The sequence below is a fragment of the Marmota marmota genome, unplaced genomic scaffold, assembly GCF_001458135.2.
Source record: "Marmota marmota marmota unplaced genomic scaffold, marMar, whole genome shotgun sequence".
In the NCBI taxonomy this organism is placed as follows: Eukaryota; Metazoa; Chordata; class Mammalia; order Rodentia; family Sciuridae; genus Marmota; species Marmota marmota.
Genome location: NW_025999842.1, coordinates 13281254 through 13303439, shown reverse-complemented (window position 1 = coordinate 13303439; position 22186 = coordinate 13281254).

The following is a 22186-nucleotide window of genomic DNA, read 5'->3' as shown; positions in this document are numbered from 1 at the left end:
CAATAAAGAGACTACTTATCAAGAAGAATTTGGATTCAGGAGGTGAGGTAGAGCCAGCAGTAAAGGATTTGGACCACATATGTGGAAAAGATGGCATCTAGTTCCCTGTTCAGGGAAAGGAACACAGTGCCTCAGAAAGGGAGTCTATCCTTTCAGTATGGTCTGGAATGATGACATAAATCCAGTGAAATTGTCATTACAAAAAAGGGAATCCAGTAGCTTAATGTACAATGGTGGCATGTGAAAGAGAAAGAAGAAAAAAGAAACAACTTAAGTCAGGACTTCATTTAACTTGACTGCTTTAAGGAAAGGAGGATAATTAAAATGTTTCAAAATTTCTTATAAGTACAATGATTTCTTAAACATTCACATGGTATGTTCATTGCTATCAATGTGTGTGTGGTACATGCTTGATAATGGGGAGCAAAGACAGGAGAACAAAATAGGTAACTAAGTTATGGCAATGTAGAGATTATTTTGTGGTAAAATATTCCAATGACTATTAAAATCTGAGGAAACTGGTGTGTGTGTATCTATGATGGTAATAATGGCAAAAGCCAAAAACATATATGCAAAAGAAAATTTACAAAGAGCAAGATACAAAAACAACTAGAAAAGCTTAAAGGAGCCTGGTGCAGTGGTGCATGCCTATAACCTTAGCAGCTCAGAAGGCTGATTAAGGAGGATTCCAAATTTAAAGCCAGTCTTAGCAATTTAGTGAGGCCCTAAGCTACTTAGCATGACCTTGTCTCAAAATAAATTTTTTTTAAAAAAAGGAATAGGGATGTACTCAGTGGTTAAGCATCTCTGGGTTCTGTGTTCAATCCTTAATACCAAAAAGAAAAAAAAAAGAAAAAAGAAAGAATAAAACTCTTAAAAGACACACACACACACACACACACACACACACACACAAGTTTGGAATTAGGGAAAAACAGGAAAGTCAACAATTGAATCAAATTCACTGTTCAAAAAAATAGAGCAGAATGTGTAACCCTTTACCTGTTTATATGAGTTTTCATAATGCACTTAAACACATACTGATTCACTTAACATTTACTTAAATGTTTTTTTTTTCACTGAGAAAGTACTTATACATTAAGCATTTGTAAATATTTTTAAATAAAAACTTTTATTAGGTGTTATTGACTTGAATGGGGTCTGAGTTTTTTTCAAAACAACTCTATTTTCTTGAGTGTGCCACTTTACTTTGTCTCAGTAATTGTATATAGTATTTACAAACTTATTCACTAAAGGTTATGCCATGTTCTCTTCCAGATACAAATAGAAAGTATCTTATCTCCCCAGGGTAATTATTGACTAAGTATTGACTGTCAGAATTTGGTCTCAATGCACTGCCATAAGTAAGAAGATAATCTAACCAAAATGTTGGCTCAAAAACTCTTCTCACACACATTCAAAGGATGTGTTTCTTCTGCACAGAATTATGAGTTGTCATGCATTGTCTTTATTAAAACTTTTCAGAAAAATCAAGCACATTTCTCTGATGACACATTTCTTGAATCAAAGCTCAATTATTCACGTTTTTAAGGTAGTTCTTTGAAAGTAGCCCTACACTAATATTTAAACTCATTTTTACAATTCAATGTTCTTCTTACTACTCTGATACTTTTCTTATTGCTGGAATGCTTATGAGAATCTTTATTTTCAGAAAATTTAAAATTGCATACTTTGGGCTGGGGATGTGGCTCAAGCGGTAGCGTGCTCGCCTGGCATGCGTGCGGCCCGGGTTCGATCCTCAGCACCACATACAAACAAAGATGTTGTGTCCGCCAAAAACTAAAGAATAAATATTAAAAAATTCTCTCTCTCTCTCTCTCTCTCTCTCTCTCTCTCTCTCTCAAAAAATATTAAAAAAATAAAATAAAATTGCATACTATGTTTAATATATAAAATTATATATGACATATGCACAGAAGCTCATGTTACTTCATTTATATTAAATTTACCTCCTTGTGACATACATATTTAGATTGTCCTTAGGCTAGCAAACTTTTCTTCTATTGTATCTGTGGATTTTATTTCTTTATCATACTATGTGTTCTATAATATTAATAATAAAATTATTAGAATATTTTTTTCCAATTAGCTGTCTTACAAAGCTACTGCCTTTTCTTTAATCATTCTTATCTATTTTTCCTGTTTGTCTGTATTCTGCATTTGACCTGAGCCAAAGGCTGAGAAACTACCTCCTTTCTAGGCTAGAAGCTTCCAAAGACCTGCTCAGCACTGACTCAATGGACTACATCTTCTCTTTATGGTTTTTAATATTTTTAAATTTGTGATATTTCGTTTTTGCCCCTCTATTCTATTCTTTATGTCTGTCAGCTTAAGTTTTTGTCCTCAATGAGCTCTTTATGTTTTTTATCCTTCTTCTCTTCCTTCAAAAAGTAAATGTTCTCATTCATTCTTCTCCTGCTCAAGTACTTTCAAAACATATCTAGTAAATTTTATTTTATAGTGTAATACTTCTGAGATGCCCTTTGAGCGTCCCTCAGAGAGACATATCCTTAGGCTGATTGAGAGTATGGGCTCAGGCCAGACTATCTGGATTAAAAGTTGCAGTATACCACTTACTACCTATTTGATCTTAGAAATTTATTTACTTGTCCTTTGTCTCACGTTCTTTATCCATCAAATAGAAACAATAACATTAACTCTCAGTGTTGTCACTAAGAATTAATATGCATAAGGCACTTCAAACATCGCCAGACACAAACTACTCAAACAAATGTGATCTATGATTGACTCTTAGTTATTAATCTGAATTGGTGGTTGATATAGATTTACATATTATCAGCTCTGAGAATCATTAGCCTGAAAAACACAGAGAAGTACCTGGGACTTCAATATTCAACAGAACATTATTTCTTCAGTGTTTCTTCTCTGTTCCCTGAAAGAGTCATGCAAGAAGCCTGTTGTAGTGGATATATTTTCTGTTCAGTGTTGCCCTCTCCATTCAGATGGTGTGAGGTGGCTCCTGTCCAATAGATAAGGACTTTATACACAGCCCTCATATATTTGGAGAGGGGAACAGATGTGAGGAGAGAGGTTGCTCCTACTTTAGAAAAAGTGGGAAAGTTTGAGAAAGATACCTGCCTTATTTTAGAGACAGGGGGACCCTCAGTACTAGAAAGAAGTAGTACTAAGAATATTTTGCATTTTTAGGTTTTCTATTTGAGATAAAATTCTCCATATCTTAGTGACCATTATCATTTTTTAAATGAAATGTCATCTTCTGTTCCAGCATTAGTTTTTGTTTCCTGCCAAGAAAAATTTAGCTTTGGAACATAGGGATGAACAGGGTTCATGCAGAAAAAAAAAATTTAGTGGCAACTGATATTTTTTAACAAAAATATAATTCCATATTCAGAGTATTTAAAATCAGATTTTCAAATTTTGTGATAGTGCATAACACCTTTTATACTGTTCAATTAAAATGTCCACATTTTTTTCCACTTTTGAAAGTCACATTGCTTTTACTTCAGGAAGAAAATCTGCCTTTTCTTATGAGGCCAATTTTGCCAAATGGATGTAGAATTCATATTTTGTATCAATTTATTTCTACCTACCTGACTGTCACTACCTCCACTTTAAATGGGCATCATCTCTCAGATACATCATTTCAGGAGTCTCCTATCTACTTCCCCACTTGTATCTGTGCCCTCATTATTAACAAGGATGTCTGAGTAGGGATCTTTAAACATGGAAATCTGACTTTGCCAATCTACTGCCTTAACACTTTCCAAGCTCATCTTCTAAGATTCTTCCTGTGTTCCAACACCAAAAATTCCACATAAACTCAGAGCCTTGCCAATATTTTTTACTTTGACTGTGAAACTGTTTGGAGCATATCGGCTCTTGCTCACCCATGCTAAAACTCCTGCCTATAATTCCTCAGTGAAATTAGTTTCCAAGTCCTATGTTTTTCTAACACTTACTTATACTATGTATTTATAGTCTATCACAATTTTAAGTGTGAAATCATCTACATAATTATTATTTCCAATCTGACAATACCAAAAGATTATAAGCTCCATGAGAGTAGGTTTCCTATTCAATTTTGTAAGAGTGGGTTCTTATAATATCTATGAATGCATGACAAAAATTAGGCAAAAGTAAACACCAAAAATATTTGCTGAATGATTACAATTAAATCTTCTATGCTTATTTAAATTATATTAATAATTTAAGAGTGGCCAGCACTCAGCAATAAGCTGTAGCTTTTATGAGTTTCCAGATTCTTTTCCCACCTGAACCTTTTAGAATTTGGTTATTTGTAAAGTTGCCTTAGAACTTTAAAGGACTTCAGGAAGAAAAGAAAGGAAAATTGAGTATGCTGACTTTATAACAATAATGAAGGGTTTTATTTTTTTTCTTTATTCTATAGTCTCCTTTTGTTTATACCACAAAGGCATAACATGATTTGATTCATGCTTCATGCTTTCTCAAGTTAAGCAAAAATTTATCACCAAACTATTTTAATATTACATAACCATTGATTTATTTTCCCACGTTTACTGAGCCGTTGTTTACTCGCCTTCATTTTGTAAAACAAGTCATTGGTAAATTGTCTCAGTGAATTTTCCTTCCTCAATATTGAAGCTATTCCTTCCTAGCATCTTGATGTACATAAAAATTCAGTTTCTAATGTCTGTTACCTGCAACAAAATTGTTGTAAGATTTGTCTTTGAAAGAAAGCATACAGATAGAATGCTAAAAATAGAGATAGATACTGTTTTGTATACTGTCTTTATAATGAAATACAGATATAATACTAAAAGGCAAATGTTTTATTTCAAATATTTGATGTGCTGGCAGTTTAAAATAAATTCCAAGTTGTTAAACTAAGTCTTTAAAAAAAGGTCATGCATTGCAATAATAATACATATTCAGAGCATAAATGTGCAATTTTGTATGATTGAGATTTAAAAAAAAAACAATTTCTGCAATGTGAGTCATCTTTTTGTGCTATACACATTGTCACCACTCCTTTTTGTTGTTCCTTGGGAAGCCATTTATTTGCAAATGACAGACAGTCCTTAGTCAATTCTTTTTTTCTAGTCAGCTTTATTAAATTATGATGCTCCCAGGATTGGTTTTCTATGATACATTCAGTTTTAGTTTATTTCTAGTATGTCATCAGTCTTAACTGCCCATCCCCCTGCTGGGGGATTAGATTACCCATTATGTGCATTGGCTTCTGCTTCTTTCAAAGTCATTCTAGTACAGAATTACCACAGAGACATACATGGCCTTGGGCAAGTCATTTAGCTTCTCTGCACTCTCCTTTCTTCATTTATAAAATAGGGATTAAATGACCTTCCTCTACCTCTCTATAAGGAATCTTTAGAAGAAAGTTAATAGTAAACTTGAAAGTTCATGGGAAGTGAAAGTGCTGCAAAAAACCATGATAATCTACTCTAAAGAATCTAATCAGAAAATCATGTGTGCAGAGGCTTTTCAATGCAAACTTTTGGTGATTAATTGCAGTGATGGATTAGTTTTTTTTTTATCTAAAGACAAAAAAATGTGGATTTCTATTATAACAATGTTTAGTACATAGTATATGTGTTTTCAAAATAGTTACATTTAAATTTTACAGTGAGATTTTCATAACTTCTATTCTTCATAGTAGAAACTAATCTGTATCAAAGGCCACACTAGAAACTATAGGTGATTGTGGGTCTACAAACAGGCAGACAGAGAGCCATAAGGCATTCATTTTCTATAGAAAGAAAGAAAGATGATTAACTGGGGTATTTTGATAGAATGTTCCTAAAATAGGAAGAAGAAGAAGAAGAAGAAGAAGAAGAAGAAGAAGAAGAAGAGGAGGAGGAGGAGGAGGAGGAGGAAGAAAAACTTACAATATTGATTACAATATTGATTCTTGAGCAACATTTATTTGGTAGAAGACAACAACTAGGTTTCTAAACAACTGCAATGCCACACTGCCACAGGAATTTCTTGGTTTCATTTTTTGTGGTGATTATTTTATTGTTGTTCTTTCCTTTCTTCCTTTCTCCTTCCTTCTTTTCTTTCCTCCTTCCTTCTTTGCTTTCTCCCTTTTTTCTTTCTTGTAAGAGATAAGAAACTATAGAAAAGCAGAGAAATTCAAAGGAGAAAAGTATATTTTTTTCCAAAGAAATCATAAACACACAGTTAAAGAACTTTTCTACTAGCTCAAGATCAAAGGCTGACTGGAATCCTATAGCAAGAACTTTTAAGATGAAGTTTACTGGATACACCAAAGCATGCTGGGTTCAAGGAAGAGAATCCCTTAATGAAATTTGGGGTGGGGGTGGGAGTGTCCATCACGGTCTGAGAGAAAAGCAGGGTAAATTCAAGTAATAAATGAAAATAATTAAAGATAATAAAATGGAAACACTGTATGAAACCATATTCTAGATAAAGTATGATATTCTTAGCACTCATTCTTACTGTTTCTTAAGGAGTTTTATTTTTACTAAACATGAATGGCAATAGGAAAATTTTCTATGATATTTGATTCATCATCCCTACACAAATAATTTATAGTGCAGTTAGTCCTACCTGGTTGCTTGCTGCTGCCCTAAAGGAATTTGTCATTCCAGCAATGCATATGGAAGCCCCCAAAGGTGAGTGCAAGGGACAATTTTGCTAAAAGAAAGGTTCTAAAAAAGAATGGACATATACACTCCTTTCTCACTCTATATAATCCTGAAAACCCCTTTAAAATTTTAATTGTGATATCTAATATTTTTTAACCTTTTCTTTTAAACTAGTTGCTTATTTCATTAGGCCCATCAATGGTCTAAAAATTGTTTTTTAACAATTTCTTAGAACAATAAAACCATTGTTCTGAAAAGCTTTTTCCAATTTTATTGCTTTTATACTGAAATTTCTGTTTGCAATATGTAACAACAAACAATAATAAAGTAATCAAAACATAAAGCCAAAGTGTCGAATGATTAATATTATGCATTATCTTGCACCTTGGAAATTAATTTGTAAAGAGCAGGGGTCATTATTTGCATTTTTCTTTCATTGTAATAAACAATGTATGCTGAGGACTCTGTGAAGCAAATGATATAAACACCAATGTCCATAGATATTGTGGATTATATTTTATGGATTGTATATATTATGAATATGTATTTAGAGACATGATAAAAAGACTTCTGTGTTTGTTTTCTAATCACTTGTCACAAGAACACAATACTTCTGTAAATACCAATAATTGTTCAATTTCTAAAAGAGCTAATTTTTTTTAATTTAATGGATATTATAAATTCTTGGAGAGCTCTGGTGATGAAAATATATAAAAACCTTTAAAAATAAGTGATTTACAATACTTATTTGTGATGACATGTAATAAATTTGATGGACATATTTTCTACCACAAAGATAAATGTTGCAATTATTGACAGTTTGGAATTGGGAAACTTTCAGAGTGTACTCCATTTCATAGACACTAGAAGAAGAATGTATCATCGTGCACAGGAACGAAATAAATGCACAAATCAGAGAACAGTAATTTTTGTAATGGCAATTTTGTTATCTTTATTTTCATCTAAAATTTAAAAAACAGAAAAGTGGCAAGTTAGTTCTTGTAACTAAATATGACCCAAAATTTCTCATGGGACGTTTGGTCAAAAATATTCCTGACATAACTTTCTTTCTTTAATTTTATAATTTTTCTAGCAATATTTTATTTCTGATCACAAATTTTTACTTAATTTCTAACACAATTTACAATACGCTTGATTCTTTCTTTCCTTTTTTCTCTTATTCGTTTTGACAAAATCATTGATAATTAGCAAGGATAAAATTTAAGTAATTTCATGATAACTTTTGGGTTATCTACAATCATAGATTTGTAGTTGAGCCAATTTGTCACACACACACATGCACACACACACAAACACAAAAGGTAACAGGTTTGTGAAGCAAATTAACTGGGGGCCAAATTTAGCCTTCCAAACTCATTTAATTTGCACCTTAGCTTGGACATAAGCCATTAGCACAGCAGGGAAAAAGCAATGGTTATGCACCAGGCCACCAACACTTCCATGCATAAGATTTTGCAGAATGACAGAAATAATGAATGTAATTAAAACAGCATGTAGCCAAGAAAAAATAATTAGTATACAAGTTGGATGGCTCTGGGAGGCCCATGACATGACAAAAGCATTTTCAAGGGTTTTAATGACATCTGAAACTAGTTTAGTTTCCAAATAAGAGTTCAAGCATCATAATATTTGATAAATGAATGTTCTTCATAATTATATCTAAGCTTTCGACTGAAGGTGTTCTAATTTTAATAACTTCAATTTTTTAATATTGAATTTTTCCATTTATTCATGAAATGATTTTTTTGAATTACTTCATCATTATTTTCAGGAAGAAAGAGGAATATAATTATCCTCTGGCTTTAAATTATAAATATTAGTTTAGATTTAATAATAATAAGTCATATTTGAGCACCAAATTCTGAATTACTCATTGCAATTATTCAGGCTGTAATTTTAAAAGTCATTTTAATTTTGAGAGAGACAGAGAAATCTCCAAATTTTTTCAAAAGCAATTATTTTGGAAAATAAAAATAAGCACCAATGCTAATAGTGTTAATGCCTTAAAATTTGAAAATATAGTACATTCTTATAATATATAAAATTAGAAGTACATATTGCAGATAATTCTTTCAGTTTAAAAATATAAAAAAGTATAATAATATTTGTTAAAGGTATAGTTTTATGATGTAGGGTATGTTGTATTTTCCAACTTAACCATTGAAAAATTGTATTATTTTTTATACTTGTTTCTAAAGACAAATCTAAAATGATTTCTAAGCCTGAAATAAAAATTCTGAGAAATAGTAACAGAATACCAGCCAAATTGGTTTTGAAAGGCAACATATTACAATGGAGGTGCAATTTGATCTAGCTTTCAAGGGTGAGTGAATTGCGGAGAAACGGTGAAGTCAAAGAATAGCTCACTGTGTGTCTGAACAAGGAATTGGAGAAGATAAAGAGAAAGTCAGGGTTTGGACCTTTAGATGCTATAACAATAGTAATATTATTGATAGAAGTGAGAATAGGAAATCATGTTTGTTGAAGAAATGATGAAATGAAGATGTTGAGACTGACGTAACCATGAGGTGACCATAAAGTAACCATGAAGTAACCATGAGTTTGTGAAAAATGTTTTTCTATCTTGAACAGTAAGAGACTGTGTGTGTGTAAACTGAAATCTTTGATGATTTCAAAGATAACAGTAGTTTGGAAATGCATGTACTTAAAACTGTAAATTTATGGTTTGCTAATGTGGCTGAGGCCAAATTTTCCAGGATATTCTCTCAAAATACTTTTAGAAGAAGCACATGAGGCAGTCTAGAAAGTGAGCTTCCTGGAGTAAAGCATGCTTCACCAGTTTTTCCAAAGTTGTAACTAAAGACATAGAATGTAGTAAACTTAGTCCATTCTATTTTGGGGGAGTAGGTAGCATAGCATTGCTGCCTTCATATGATGAATATCATAAAACACAATATATTCCTGCTCTGGACATTCACAGTGAGAAAGGGATAGGCAAAACCATGACTCAAGTATTATGAGAAAGGATTAGAGTCACATGATATAAAAAAATAAAATAAAATCTTGAGTTAATGGTCCTTAGGTCCTATTCAGTTCATTTGTGGATGATTTTCATATAAGGATCTTTCTTATTTAACAACCTAAGTTCTTGCAATTCATTCTATACTTGAATTTATTTTACCTGGCAGAGGTTCTCTTGGTGATGTATGTGACATAAAAAATTATTTTGTGATAATATTCCTATATATGAAGTGATAAAATTTCTCTTTTGGTTTTTTCTAGTATTCTCTTGTAAATAATGATCTTAATTTGTACTTATGCTTCCAAGGGTTGACTTTCAATGTGATAGATATTGTTTATCACCAGATTTCTTGTTATTTAACTTGGAAAGTTATTCAATATCTTTGTAAGAATGGAAACAGTTGAAGTAAAATAGTTAGTCTGCATGATTACATGTACCAGAGCACCTAAATAACAGGTTATTACCGTGCCTTATTGGAACCAGTCATTTGTTCTAAGCAGAGGTTTTAACTGCAACAAATTACCAGTGGCTAATGGCCTATTTGGCATAACTCATGGTGAGCATTATTTTGGTCATTCTTGACTAGTATGTGTACTGTAGCATACCAAGGGATTCTTTATTTATTGTTTTTAACAGTCTATGCATTATATATAATAATGAATGAGGGTGAGGAATGGTGTTATTTTAAAAACGTCAGTGCTAAATGAATTATGGTTATAAAATTCTCAAATATTGTTTGGATACATGTTGTCTTAAAAGCAGCTCAGGATCTGCATACCTCGCTTTCTAACTCGTTTCTCAAATGGCTTGAAAGAAAGGAAACAAATTTTTAAAATAAGAGCTGCAAAATCACATCTAAGAAAGAAATAGTAATATTCCAAATATAAAACCTGGGCACATTGTAGTCAATCAATTGATCAAAATATACTTAATAAAACTTGGAATTTTTTGAATCTATGGTTTCACTAAATTAAAAGTTATCATGGTATAGTAGATGAAACTAAAATTCTTGTCAAATTAATATCATAGTAATAAGTACTCCTGAATATAGACATTCTATCAAGGTTTATAGTTGGCTCTTTATATTTTTAATTCTGACAGAAATGCCCATATACTAAGTACTAATATGTCCCATGTTTTGACTAGTAAGAAGGCAAAGCAAGAAAAGACAAGACATGATGATCTTCTTTAAACTAATTTTATAACTTGTCATGGGACCACTAGTGGAAACCACAAATTCTTAAATGGGATGTTTATCTTATTAGTAGTGTTTTCCTGTTACACAGAACACCCCAAAACAACAGGGAATAATAGGTTAGATACAATTTTCTCAGTTTGGCTAAACACTACTAAAAAGTCATTATATAATTCCTATCAGGCTGTGAAACAAAGGAGCTGGTATTTATGTGATTTCCAACAGGTGAATAACTTTGCCTTTGAAATAAAACATACATTATACATTGCCAAAACCCAATATGGTCCTTCAAATGAAAGTAAGTGACTAGCTTTGTTTCAAGTAACAGGTATAAAAAAATGGGTGTTACATGCATGTTGCTTTAGCTGCTTTCAATTATAATGGTGTATATGATTTCAGAAGCTGTAATACCAACCCCATAAAGTGTACTTAGTTACCAATGTTTTCTTAAGATTTATAAAATGCATCATATTGGAACCTGTCAGCAGTAGCTAGAAAGATAGAAAGATCAAGAATAGTTGGCTGTACAATTAATATGTGAAAAAAAATGTTCACCATCTCTAGCAAGTAGAGAAGTGAAAATTAAAAGCACTGTGAGATTCCATCTCACTCCAGATGTTAAAGAATACAAGTAACAATAAATGTTGGTGAGGATGTGGGGAGAAAGGCACTCTTATACATTGCCACTTGAACTGCAAATTGGTGCAACCACTATGGAAAACAGTGTGGAAATGCCTTAGAAAATTTGGAGTGAAACCACCAGTTGATCTAGTTATCCCACTCCTTGATCTATACCCGAAGGACTTAAAATCATCATACTACAGTGATAATAGATATAAAAAATATAGGTGTTATAAGCACGTTGCTTTAGCCACTTTCAATTATAATGATGTGTATGATTTCGGAAGCTATAATACCATTTCAGAATTGCTGAGTTCAAACTCCAAACAAAATTTAAACCATGTGCTTACAGTTTCTACTTGTTCTATCCCTTTACAGAAGATCCTGTTAGAAAAAAAAATGTCACCAGGAAGTTAATAGATGTTTCTCAAAAGGACAGTGGTTCAGCCACATCAATGATTATAGAAGCTCAATTCACAATAGGCTGTGGAACCAACCTAGGTGTCCTTCAACAGATGAATGAATAAAGAAAATGTGGTATATATACACAAGGGAATATTACTCAGCCACAAAGAAGAATGGAATTATAGATTTGCCAGTAAATGGATGGAACTGGAGAATATCATACTAAGTGAAATAATCCTGTCCCAAAACCAAAGGCTAAATATTCTCTCTGATATGTAGATGCTAACCCACAACAAGGGAGTATGGGGAGAGGAAGAATAGAAGTCCATTGGATTAGAAAAAGAAGAATGAAGGAAAGGGAAGGGGAGGGTAATAGGAAGGATAGTAGAATTAATCAGACATAAATTTTCTATTCTTGTATTTGAATACATGACCAGGATAACTCCGTATTATTTATAACTACAAGAATAGGATCCTAATTAGAATAAATTTTACTTCTTGTTTGTACAATATGTTAAAATATATTCTACTGTCATGTATATCTAAAAAGAACAAATGAAAGATAAAAAAGAATAGTTGGTTATAAAAACATGCTTGTCTGCATTAATTAAGAAAAGACCCATTGATGGTTAAAGCCAGTTTATTATATTGTTAAGTATATAACTGAATAAATTAGATCTGAAATTTACCATTGTAGTCTATACAATTTTCTGGGAATTTTCTCCCCATTATTTCTCAAATAGAAAGATGCTACTACCATTTTTCATAATTCAGTTATGTAAAATCATATAATAATTATGTTGACTAAAATTTGCATTTTGAGTTGTTTTATTCCAAATCTGATAGACATTAAAATTGTAAAATACTCTGTTAACAGAACCAATCTGTGATATCTTACAAATATATATGTTTGCCATCTTAAAAAAAGTGAATTAATGGAATGAAAAAGTTTAGAAGTACAATTCAAGTAAACCAAATGAAAGGACCTCTGGATAAAATGACGGTTTGAACAATTTCTCTACCAATTCCATGTGTGATCTTGCTTCATCACTGGATACTAAAAAAGAATGGCTTTCATGTGGTTTAAAGATTATAATTTTCTACTAACCAAATTCCAGGAAATTCATAAACACTGGAAAATACAGCTATTACTGAGAATAGAGTTAAATAATTGAGTAGAAGATATTTTGGCTAGAATGTAAACTAAATCACATGGCCTCATGATTAACGTTGAAGAATGAAATTATAACAATAATCCAAACACCAGAGATCCTGAAATGTTCTCCATACCCTGTTATTGGATAAATATAAAACGAAAGAGACCTTTACTTGTGCAAACATGATAAAAATTACTAAACTAAAGATGGTGGAATGAGATGAACATCATTATCCTAGGTACATGTATGAAGACATGAATGATGTGACTACTTCGTGTACAATCAGAAAAATAAAAAATTCTGATAAATTTGTGTACTATAAATTGAAATGTATTCTGCTGTCATGTGTAACTAATTAGAACAAATAAATTAAAAAATGATTAAACTGGAGGAAAAAAGATGTATTATGGGAATTGTATAAATATTTAGCTATATAGAAAGCAGAACTCATTCTTCATAGTAAATAAATATTTTTAAAAGTTTTTTTTAAAAAAACTGGGCACAATGTATCTTTTAAAGAATCCAATTTGTGATTTTCTAAAACATGGACTTGTGAATACAAAAATTTAAAACCAAATTTTAAGAAGAAAGAACATAAGAAAATAAGGACACAAGAAGTTTAAAGGAAGAAATTGGAATACAAAGTGATAATAATGAATATATACTTTAAAAAATGCAAGAGTTCATAAGGGAAATGCAAATCAAAACTAGATTGAGATTCCATGTCACCCCAGTCAGAATGGCCATTATCAAGAATACAAAAATAGTAAATGCTGGCAGGGATTCAGGGAAAATGGAACACATGCACTGTTAGTGGGAATGTAAATTAGTATAGCCATTATGCAAATCAATATAGAGATTCCTCAAAAAAAAACTAAAAATAGAGTCACCATACCACCCAGCAAATATCACTCATGCAGATATATCTGAAAAAAAAAAATCAAAAGTCAGCAAACAATAGAGACATTTGTATGCTCATGTTTTTCAAGGTATTACTTATACTAGCCAAGTTATGGAATCAGTCTCAATGTTCATCAATGGAGGAATGGATAAAAAAGAAATCATGATGCAAATAGAGAATGGAACATATTTCAGCCATGAATAAGAATCAAATCATGTCATTTGCAAAAATAATTTGATGAAACTGGATATCATCGTGTCAAACAAAATAAGTCAGACTCATAAATAAGAGTACCACATTTTTCTCTCACATGAGGAACTGGATAAATCAAAAACATCATAAAAATAGATTAGGGAAGGGGATAAAGGAAATGGTTGGAAGGCTAAGAGGAAATAATGATGAAGGTGAATGTGATCAAAGATATTACATGCACGCTGAAAATGTCACACAGAAGCCCATTATTTTGTACAACTAATATGTACTGATAATTATAATAAAAATTTAAAAGGGAAAAGTTTTAGGAAAAAAAACATTAATGTGCCATTTCTATACTTAAACATACATAGTGGTAGAGTGAGATTAAATCAAAATTATGTTCTTTTAAATGGTAGTATAAAAGGTCTAATATTGAACCACACAAACAGGGTTAAAATAGATTTGTGATACTGTAATATGGTTATATAATTCCATGGATTTATCAATAAATGTTAAGGAAGAAATGTAATTGTGAAATTCACATATCATTCAGCATCTAAGTTTATCCCATATCAACAAAATATTGGAAATCATGAAAAGTAAATTTTTCTAAACTCTATATCTTCCAGGTGGGGAATCAGTAGATAATGGTTTATTCTTAGCTAGATACTTAAAGGAACAGTTTTGAAAAGTTAAACTTATATTAAAAGTAGCAACTGGTAAACTAATAGCTTTTCTTCCAATTACCATAAGATAGAAAAGCAAATGAAGCCCTACATATGAGGAAAGAAAAGGTAATAGAAATCCAAACAAAATGGAAATGAAGGCGAAACATCTAATACAAGTTGTAATCTATTAGCATAATAGAACACATCAGTACTTACCTAGTAAATATACACCAAATCCTTCCCTGATATGTATGTATGTATGTCCCTGATATGTACATATGTATGTATACAAATACATTCATATATGTATATATGTGTGTGTATATATACATATACATACAACTTCGATATGTGTGTGTGTTTGTGAGTGTATATCACAATTTCTTAATCCATGGATCTATTGACAGGCATTTGGGTTGACTCTTTAATTTAGCTATTATAAATTGTACTGCTATAAACAATGATGTGGCTGCATTAATGTATTTGCTGATTTTAGATCTTTTTGGAAAATAACAAGGAATGAGAAAGCTGGGTCATATGGTGGTTCCATCCCTACTTTTTTAAGGAATCTAAGAAGAGAGTTTCGTTGTTGTTGTTTTTATTTATTTTTTTTAGGACCAGGGATTGAACTTAGTGGCCTCAACCACTGAACCATACACCCAGCCCTATTCTGTATTTTATTTAGATACAGGGTCTCACTGAGTTGCTTAATGCTTAACTTAATGCTTAATGCTTCACCATTGCTGAGGCTGGCTTTGAACTCGTGATCCTCCTGTCTCAGCCTCCCAAGCCACTAGGATTACAGGCGTGTGCCACAGCTCCCAGACTGATGAAGAATGTGAGCCAGCCATGGTGCCACACACCTGGAATCCTAGCAGCTCACCAGGCTGAGGTAGGAAGATCACAAGTTTGTGGACAGTCCCAGAAATTTAGCAAGACCCTATCAAAAAAAAAAAAAAAAAAAACAATTAAAAAAGCAAAGGGGATGTAGTTCAGTGGTAGAGCACCCCTAGGTTCAATTCTGAGCACCAAAAATAAAGAAATAAATAATCTAAAGCATGATCTCACATTATATTCCTACATTCCTACTGTGATAAATAATTCTCACATTAATAGGATATTTTTGGGGGGGGCTAAGTATATCATGAAACACACCTTTTCATATATGTCCTCAGATCTTAGATACTTACAGTATTGATCCTTTTACAAGCAGTGTCCTATTGCGCAAGTGCCCTCCACTGTCTTTCTCTCTCTCCTTATCCCCTGCCACACACACATGTACATGTACACACACACACACACACAAACACACTTCTTTAGCTCTTAAACTATCAAAAAGTGAAGGTACTTTCTCACCTCTGGAAAGTTTTACCAGACATTTTATATCCATAGTGATTTATTTCTTCTCTGAGAATTTATTCCTATACAAGGCATGTAAAGACTCATGTATTATTTTATGACCTTTCTGAAATACTTTCAAGTGTTATTTGACTCTGTATGCATGTAGCTTTTTGCTGCCTGTATTTTATTTCCCCAAGTAGAGTGTAAGCCCTTTGAGCACAGGGAAAATTAGATTATAATATTTTCTATCCTCCACATCTTTGCACAAAGCTTGTACTGAAAACCTGTTTGTTGATTTATTAACTTTATCACATCTCAAAAAATAATATTACTAGTTGGAGTGGGAAAATAACTTTCAATATACTTTTAGAATTTATAAGCTGAAGGTATTACATTTAGAAGAAACTTGAATTATTCAACTTAAAGTTACTAAACTATGAAATGCTCTGCAGAAAAGCCAAAGGTATAAGTGCAGTCATGTAGAATGTCATTGTAGGTTAACGATGAAATAGATCTTTTCCACATTTTCAGTGAAAGCATTTGTGAAAAGATGTATTGCTCCAAGTTGGAAATCTATATTCTGCGACAGCTGCTGACTAGTAATGAGATCTAATGAGCTGTCTCTTTATTGGAAAAAATAACATTTGTGATAACAGCCCCTTTGCAAATTGTAAAAGAATATGGGAGTACAGATATAACCCCCAAGTTGATAGGGATATATTCCTGTCAATGTCATTTCAATTCAAATCTAAGTTTCTGTTCTCATTTAAAATAAGTTACAGTACACTCAAATGTGTAAATCAACTCTTTTTTCCTCTAATAGCCTCTAGCTAAATTCATGTAATATTAACATAACACTGATACTAATATTATCATATTAAACAATGATATCTTCTTTAGATATTATTTCCAAATTTAACAGAAAGCTATTGTCCTTTCTCATTGTTGTGTTCAGTTAATACTCAGGGTCCATTATTTGGTATACAAATACTGCTGTATGAATGGATCCCTCTTCTCTCACTTCAGAACTCCTCCACATACACATAAAAACTGTGATCAGCACTACAGTAAAAATTTGAAAACCACTAGTGGTTTGCATTATCTTGGAATGCCTAAAGGCTCAAGTTAAAAATCACTTGAAAGTAGCAGTGGCAGAAAAGATACAATTGATTTGGGGAATATTAAAAAATCTAATATTTCACATAATGAAAACAGAGGTGTTGTCAAAAAGTTGTCAATAAAATGCAATTTCTTTTTTTTTAATCACTTTACCCTTGACTCACATTTAAATCACAGAAGTTTAATGCACAAAACACATACAGCTCCAAAGCAATAATTTCTATGGCTTCTAAAATGCTTCCATGTGGGCAGTGACTTCCTACATCCAATTCATCCTTTCCTTCTTCCTTCCATTATAGGATGAAGATCTGTGCTATTTTTAATGTCACACCTTGAGGTTCTCTAATTCTCTTTACACACATTTTTTCCTGTGATCTTTCTCTACGCTTTTCCCATACTCTCTCCTGCATTTTCATCATGGCTATACTTACTGGCTCTCAAATCAGTTCTTAACTATATCTAAACATCTCATGTTAAAAAATAAAATAGAAACAACACCTCAGACTCTTACCATTTGAAAACAAAATCTGTATATTTTTGTTTTTATGTTTGCACCTTCCTTTCAATCTTTAGACTACTTAAGCACACTTCAGTTGTATTTACAAAAGAATCTACCTCTTAATTTACTTTTTAAAATCTGATTCATTAAGTAGATTTAAGGTATGTAGCTTGATATTATAGAATACATGTACACATATTTTTAAGAAGCAGCTATAGTGAAGCAAAGGGAATCTCTATCATTTCACATCATTATCTATTTTGATTTTGTAACAAGAACAGCTAAAATCTACTCTTTAAATATGAACCCCAAATATAGTACAATGTTATTACTATAATCCTCATGTCATATAGCAGAACCTTCAATTCTTTGTCCTTCATAACTCTCAATTCATTTTAAATATTGAACACTGAAATTTTTAACAAAATTCCATGCCATTGGTTACTTTTTGACTTGGATTTCATATCCACTTATTCTTTTGATTGTCTTTGTCATCACATTTTTTACCTTCTTTGATCACATTTTCAAAGTCTGGCTTGTCTTATCTCCTCTATGTCATTCCTTCTTAGGATTCTGTTCTAACCAATCATGTCATTCTCTCAAAGTGAACTCAGAAATTCCCAATAATTTCTATTCTGGTACTGATGTACCTACATTTTTTTCCATATGACATTTGTCTCTAGAATATTAAAGTCATCAAAAATCTACTGAGCATATAGACACCTCCATACTCAATGTACTCAAATTTACCTTATGCATAAATATCCTTTCCCTCTACAGTACCCTAAAGAGTTTTCTACAGTAATGAATAGTTCCGTAATATAATTAGTTTCATAAGCCAGAAAACCTTGGCCCTTTCCTTAAGAAGATGCTCTACATCCAACAGAGTCTCTAACCTTTTCTAATTCAGCCTTGCTGGTGTCTCTCATACTTGTCTGCTCTCTTGTGTCATACCACTATCCTAACTCTGCTGACCATTAGCTTATCTTTTATTCAAACATGGATTAGTTAATAATCATGTCTCCCATCTCCTTCTGTTCCAGTGACCACATGGAACCAAAGTGACCTGCCCATAACATAAACTTGACTTTATCATTTACCTCCTTAAAGTCATTCTATAGTTTATTTTGGCTTTTGCTTTTCAGTCTAAATCTTTAGCTTACCTTTGTAACCCTTCAGCCTTCTCTATAGTTTGTTCACTTAGTTTCTGGGAGATGACCTGCCGCTGTGGATCCAAGTGTGTCTATTCCATTTAAACACAGGTTGTTCTACCACATTCACCCATACAAAATAAAGAAAAAAATATTACTGAAAAAAGCTAACATTTATTAAATGCCTTCCAGGTATACCAGGTTATGGACTCCACATTTCTTATTTAATCATGACATCCAGAAGTTATTATTTCATTCATCTTACATGTAATGAATTTGAAGCTTTCATGTAATGAGAGTTGAGTAAATAACTTGCTTAAGTATACCTGGCTGGCTTTGAACAGAGGAGTGAACCAGTTTCTTGCCTGAATCCAAGTTCACAGCAACGTCATTTGCTCTAAGAAGTTTTGAGTTCAAAATCAGAATTGGTGACTTTCCTGTGGTTTTCTAGAGTAGGCACTACTTTCATTTGCATAACACTAATTACTCTGTACTGTTATTACATAATTGTATCCTTATATTACCCCCTAGGATCTCTAATGCTCTTTTTCTTTCCCTGTGTACTACCATAGAATTGTGCTTAGAAAAATACAATTACTCAATACCTAAGCTCTAAGATATCCATGAGAACAACATCAAAAATATCTGGCCCTGTTTGTTAGTCAATTTTTATTATTGTTCCTGATACCTGACCAGAACTTCTTAGAGGAGAAAAAGCTTGTTTGGGACTCACAATTTCAGGGATCTCGGACCATGGTCAGGCAATTGTACTACTCTTGGCTTAAAGTGAAGTACAACACCGTGTTCAACATGTGTGACAGAGAAAAGCTGCTCAGTGCATGGTAGCCAGGAGGAAGTGAAGGGTCAGGGCACAGGCTCAATGACTTATTTTCTCTAGCAATCTGTACCTGCCTTCAGCTACATCTAAGTAGTCCCTTCAAATGACTAATTCCCCATATGGATTAATCCAATGATGAAGTTACAGCTCTCACAATCCGAACTTTTTACCTCTAAACACTGCTGTATTTCCAAACACCACAGCATTACTTAATAAACAAGCTTTCAGGGGGACATTTCAGAACCAAACCAGAACACCTTTCATATTTTTTCCTAAAAATTTCTCACTTGATTTTTAAAGGTAAGAGCACATTTTAAATGGACAGTCATTTTCATTAAAAGCACTATGTTGAATTTTTGTAGGCCAAATTCTTTCCTCCTTTCTTTTGAAATATACATGTTTCTTCGTTTGTGGAATTATCACTACTTCAGTATATGTATATATATTGAGTGCCTGCCCATTACAATATTCAACCTTCCTGAACATACAAACAAGAAAGTAACTAAAATCTAGCCAATCTTCAAGTTATATTAGAGTTCTTAGCCTTTCTTCATGCAGTTTTGTTCTTTCATTCAATATGTATTTAGGAAAACTCACTATGTGCCTGCCACCTTCTTTGAAAAAATTACTTCAATCCCACATGAAGCTTCCAAACCATTTTAACAAGAATACCTAGTAAAAGTAATCTAATGAAATATATATTATTTCCCTAATTCTAGAGTTCAACCACATTCTGATATGTTTGTTCAGACTATTAAAATAGTGGAAATATCCTAAGTCAAAATATGCCTAAGGTTGATCACTCAGTTTTCTTATGGATATAAAATAGGAATTAGTTCATGTAAGTAGGATCCATTGATGAGCTTCAAGAACTACATGATCATACTAAATTCATGGGAAGTTCCATGGTATATGTGAATGGGAAGCATGAGCAGCTCATATTATTAAAGTGTCCATGGTTACAAAATGCTAATATCTAAATAAATCAAATGCGTTTCTCACACGAGAGTTAATTGATTTTCTTCTCCTTTACTACTACCCCATGTATAAATGGTTGAAGGAAATCTTGACTAATCTAGATATAAAACAACAATGGAAATATTATTAATAGCAATTAATAAAAATTATTGAGACCATATTATGGAGATAATATGGTCTTTAAAATAGGCATATTATTTTGCCCATTTACACAAGAAAAAATTCTTAAGAATTAGCTGAGTAACTGCTCCACAGCCATATACTTTGTGATAGAAGTATGACTCAGATTCATTGTATCTGATTTAGAGCTTGGGTTTACTTTTTTATGCTTTTATTAGTGAATTATACTTATCCGTAATAATTGAGTTCATTTTGACATATTCATTCATGCATGGGATTTAATTTACTTCATTTCAGTTTCAGTCTCTGTTACCCCACCCCCTTTTCTTTTCCTCCTCCTTCCCCTTACTTTCGTGTTTCTCTGTTAATTTCTTCTATTTATTAATTTTTAATCAGTGATATATATCACTTTATATACATATGTGTGCATGTGTGTGTGTGAGTGTGTGTGTGTGTGTGTGGAGAGAGAGAGGGAGAGAGAGAGAGATTTTCATACATTCTGTAGGTTCACTGTTTTCTACGAGTTTAATGTGGTATATTTGTACATGTGCATAGCATAATTTTGTCAAATTCATTCCACATTCTCTCCCCTTCACATCTGTCCTTGTTTACCCTCAATCTCTTTTTTGTACTCCGTTAATCTTCCCTCTATTTTTATGATACCTGACCCCCCCGCCACGCATTTTCCCCTTATTTTGCTCTAGGTTTCACATATGTGATGTTACATTCAACACGTGATTTTCTACATCACATTTCACTTAACATAATGATCTCCAGTTTCGTCCATTTACAGGCAAATGCCATAATTTTATTTTCATTGTTCATTAATTTGTTGATGGGCCCTTGAACTGGTTCAATAACTTGACTTTTGTGAGTCTGTTGCTGTAAACATCGATGTGGCTGCATCAGTGTAGTATGATGATTTCAGAACTTTAAGATATATACTGAGGAATGGGAAGGTGGATCATACTGTGGTTCCATTCCTAGTTTTTTGAGGAATCTCCATGTAGCTTTCCAGAGTGGTTTTACTCATTTTCAGAAACAACATATGAATGTACCCTTTTTTCTCATATTATTGCCAGTATTTATTATTCTTTATGTTCTTGATAATTGCCATTCTTACCGGAGTTAGATGGAATCTTAGGGAGATTTTGATTTGCATATCCCTTAATGCTAAAGATTTTGAACATCTAAAAAATACATTTGTTAGATTTTTGTATTTCTTCTTTTGGGTAATGTCTATTTAGTTCTTTTTCCCATTTATTCATTGGGTTATTTGGTTTTGTGGGTGTTAAGTATTTTGAGCTGTTTGTATTTTCTGAATGTTAATCCCCTATTAGAGGTGTAGTTGACTAAGGTTTTCTCCCATTCTGTAGTCTCTCT